We start from the raw sequence: 4,187 nt of genomic DNA, 5'->3' as shown, positions 1-4,187 counted from the left end.
ATAAATATATATACACACACACATATATGTATATGCATATATATCTGCCATTTCCCACCTTCTTCCCACACTACCTCAGATCTCAGGTGTCTACATCGTTTTCCATTCCTTTTCCCCCCACATTTTATTGATTCACAAAATTTTTTAAATAATCTAACTACTTTTGATAGTAAGTTCAGCTGGTATATATATTTCTGTGAATACATGTCTGACTTTAGGCATAAAACTTTGAGTAGAATGAATGTACTGTAAGTTAGCTCAAAAGGCTAAAAGTTCCTTGGTGGACTCAGGTGCAGCAGACAGGCTAGAATTGAAGGGTGAGCAGGAGGGCTTCTCCTTCCACTTCCCCTATGACCTTGCGTCCCTTTTCTTCTAAGATTCAAAATCTGTTTCCAAATAACACTTCATTAAGCATAGTCTTTCTGCAAGGTGATGAAAATGAAGATGTGAAAATAATGTCCATGTACTAGGGCTGGCCCTGTAGCCTTGTATTAAGAGAACTAGACACTACATGGCTGATGATGGTTCAAATCCTAGCCCCAGTGACTTGAAAAATACACTGGGTGCATGCGTGTGCATGCCCCCAAATTCCAACAGGATGGAGAAGTGGAGGAGAAGGGATTATGGTGTGACCATGCCCCATTAGGGATGCCTTCTCTTTCTCTCTCTCTCTCTTACTCTTACTCTGTCTCTCATGAGTGCAAATACATTTTATATATTCGTATATACATATGTATATATATGTATATATATGTATATGTATATATGTATATATTCGTATATATATATGTATATATATATATACATATATATATGACATATTTTTTGTGCTTTTCTTTTTGCTCTTTTTTTCAGTTCCATTAAGAAGTTTTTTAATTTTTTCTGTACTAATATCAGACTTTTTTAAAGTTATGTAGTCATGAAATATACTTGTCACTTTTACCTCAGGATTCTTAATTAAATTTTCATTTACTTTTAGTATTCTGTATAAATTTTAGATTGTCTTCTGAACTCAACACTTGCTTTCTTTTCTCTTCAAAAAATATCCTCTGGGATTTTGAAGAAGTTGTTTTGAATTTATAGATTACTTTGGAAACAACTGATATGGCTATAAGATTGAATTTGTTAATTGACATTGTATATCTTTTATTTTTGCAGTTCTATCTTCAGTTAAATTTTATAAAAACTATAAAGACTAACTATAGCTATAATTATAATGATTAAAATTTCAGGATCATATTTTGCCATTCTGTGTTTTAACATTGAAATCAAGGATTTTTATTATGTTTATTTTGAAGTATTTTACTATATTTGATGCATGTTAAATATTTTTCATCTATTTTATATATATATATATTTCTGTTTTCTTCACTGATGTGTCCCCAACCTACAACAGTGCCTGACACATTGTAGAATATCAATAAATACTTTTGACTTTATGAAAAATTGTTAAATTGGTTACTCTCAATTTAAAGTAATGAGAGTATTATTCTCTTTTATTTTTCTCTAAATTTTATATTTTGGATATTAACCTTTAAACTTTTTTGTTGAATATTTTTAGTATAGGCTTTTTTTTTTTGTCATAGACTGTATGCACTTACTAGAGAGGGATAGAGAGAGAGAGAGTAGAGAGATAGTGAGAAATTACCCCAAGGAGGCAAAGGGGGGGAATAGCCACACCACAATTCTTTCTCCTTCAGTCTTCTGGGATTTTGGTCATGCTCACATGCCCTGCATTAATTTCAAACCTCCAGGCCCAGGACTTGAACTGTAATTAGCCATGTGGGAGTACAATGCCTTAACTACTATGCCAACTGCTGGCTCAGCATAGCTTTTTAAAAAATTGTCAGTGGACATAGGCTCTCCTCAAAGGGGAGAGAAAGCAGCTCCTAGTGGGATGTGGTCATACTTTAATCTTCTTTCCTCCTTTCTTCATTCCTTTTTCTTATCAGGACTCTGGGCTCTCAGCACACACACCCTTGGCATGTATTTCAAGCCATCAAGGCTGAGACTAGAACTGTAGCTGGCCTTGTAGAATCTGGCTTCCCGATAATACACTACAAGGGCCAGCAGTTAGCGTAAGGGCTAGGTCGCTGGACTCCCATGTAGTCGACCGCAGTTCAAGTCCCAGACCCGACGGCTTAAACTCACACTGGGTGTGTGTGCGTGCGTCCCCAAGATCCCAAGAGGAAAATGGAGGAGAAGGGATTGCAGTGTGGCCATCCCCCCTGGGGGGTGATTTCTTGCTTTCTATCTCTCTGTCTCTCTCTGTCTTTCTGGCGAGCGTACACGCCCTATAGCGACAACCTCTCCAAAAAAAAGAAAACAGAAACCAACAATACACTACAGGACCGTCCAAGGTAGCTTTTATCTTTTTTTTTTTTTTTTTTACCTTCTTATAAATGTAGTTTAAATGTCTCTTGAAAAGTGTATATAGCTGAATATTCTTTTTTTAAACTGATTATCTTAGCCAAATATAGTTTTGTAATCAGGAGTATAGTTGGAATTATTTTTTGTCCATTTCTGTGTTTTATGCTTTCCGTGCCACCTTTTTACTTTTTTCTCCATTTTTATATTCTGTTAAATTGACCAAGTTTTTGAAACTGCTTTTACTCTTTTGACTTGGAAGTTATTGTTTTGATTTTTATTGTTTAAGAAGTCACTTTTAGCTCTTAATGCACATATGTACGTACATTTTTGGTGTGTATCATCTTAAAGGTTTTTGTTTCTAATATCTCTCACTCTCATTGTAGAAGAGAGTTTCAGCACACTTTCTCACTTTCTTCTGATTTTCCCAAGACTTGTTTCAGGTCAATGTGATCATTTTTTATGTGTTTAAAGAATGTATTGAAATCATTGGCATAACCTGAATGTTGATGGACTTGACTTTCCATCTAAACTACTCTTTCTTTGAAATGTAGCTTTTTGACTCTGTATATAATACTTGTTTTTCTGGTGCTTTGTGAATATATCAATTGACACATATATTTATTTCATATGTGTAGCTTATGGTGCCTAGAGCAGAATATAGTGTTGAATAAGTCCTGCTCCCTGCTTTAAAAAAATGTTCAGCCTAATAAATTCTTCCCTGTTTGTAAGAAAAATGAACTCAAAAGTCTTTCATTGTAGAGACTTTTCCCTTCATTCTGAATAGAATGGGAAATCAGATCAGGATTTTTATTTTACTAATTTTAAAAATTATTTTTAGTTGACATATAGTATTGTACGTGTTTATAGAGGATGGTGTAATTTTTCAATACATGATCACAATGTGTAATGAACAAACAATGTAATTAGGATATCCATCATATTGAATGCTTATCATTTCTCTGTTTGGAACATTCAAAATTCTCTCCTTTAGCTGTACTGAACTATACAATAAATTATTGTTAACTATAGCTACCCTACTGTGCTATAAAACATTAGAACTTATTCTTCCTATCTAACCATATATTAGTGTCCATTAACCAACATCTTCCTTCCCCATCTCACCTTTCTCCTAAGCCTTCCAGGAGAATAGGGCTTGAAGAAGAGGGCATAGCTGACTTATGGTGTATGTGGGGTAGGGTTGGGGGAATGGGAAGGGCAAATGTAGAAACAGGGAGATTTGATGGAACTGTTATAATCGAGACATGAAATAATAGTGGTTTAAACCAGGGTGGAAGCACAAAAGTTGGTGAGATGTGGCCTGGATTTAGTTTGGATATAGTTTGAAGGTTAACCATTGATGTATTAGTGAAGGAAGTTAAGGGCAACTCCAAACTTCTGGTGTGAGCAACAGGAAAGATGGAGAGACAAGTTGAATATAAGGTATATATTATTTATCCACTAGGTCTGGTGTTCAAGGAGAGGTTTGGGCTTCAGATGGAAGCCTGTGAATCTTTGGCATTGCAATTTAAAGCCATGGAACTATATGTCACCCAAGAGAGTAAATGTAAATGTAGATAAGGAAAATAAGCAGCAGAACTGGATGCAGGTTTCCAAGGCCTGGCTCATATTCAAAGTCAGGAATTTTCTTTTTTTTTATTATCATCATAATCTTCTTTATATTACATTGGATTACATATAACTTTACAGTGTATTACATTGTTTTTTCAAAAGGGAATGCCATGCATGTCAGTCAGTACAGAGACATTAATCTCCCCACTTCAACATTCAATATCTTTTCTATGTTTTCCCCAATCATT

Source organism: Tupaia chinensis, unplaced genomic scaffold (genome assembly GCF_000334495.1).
Source record: "Tupaia chinensis unplaced genomic scaffold, TupChi_1.0 Scaffold140874_1, whole genome shotgun sequence".
NCBI classification, from domain to species: Eukaryota; Metazoa; Chordata; class Mammalia; order Scandentia; family Tupaiidae; genus Tupaia; species Tupaia belangeri.
The sequence above is the reverse complement of the archived record's forward strand: the minus strand, read 5'-3'. Positions refer to the sequence as shown.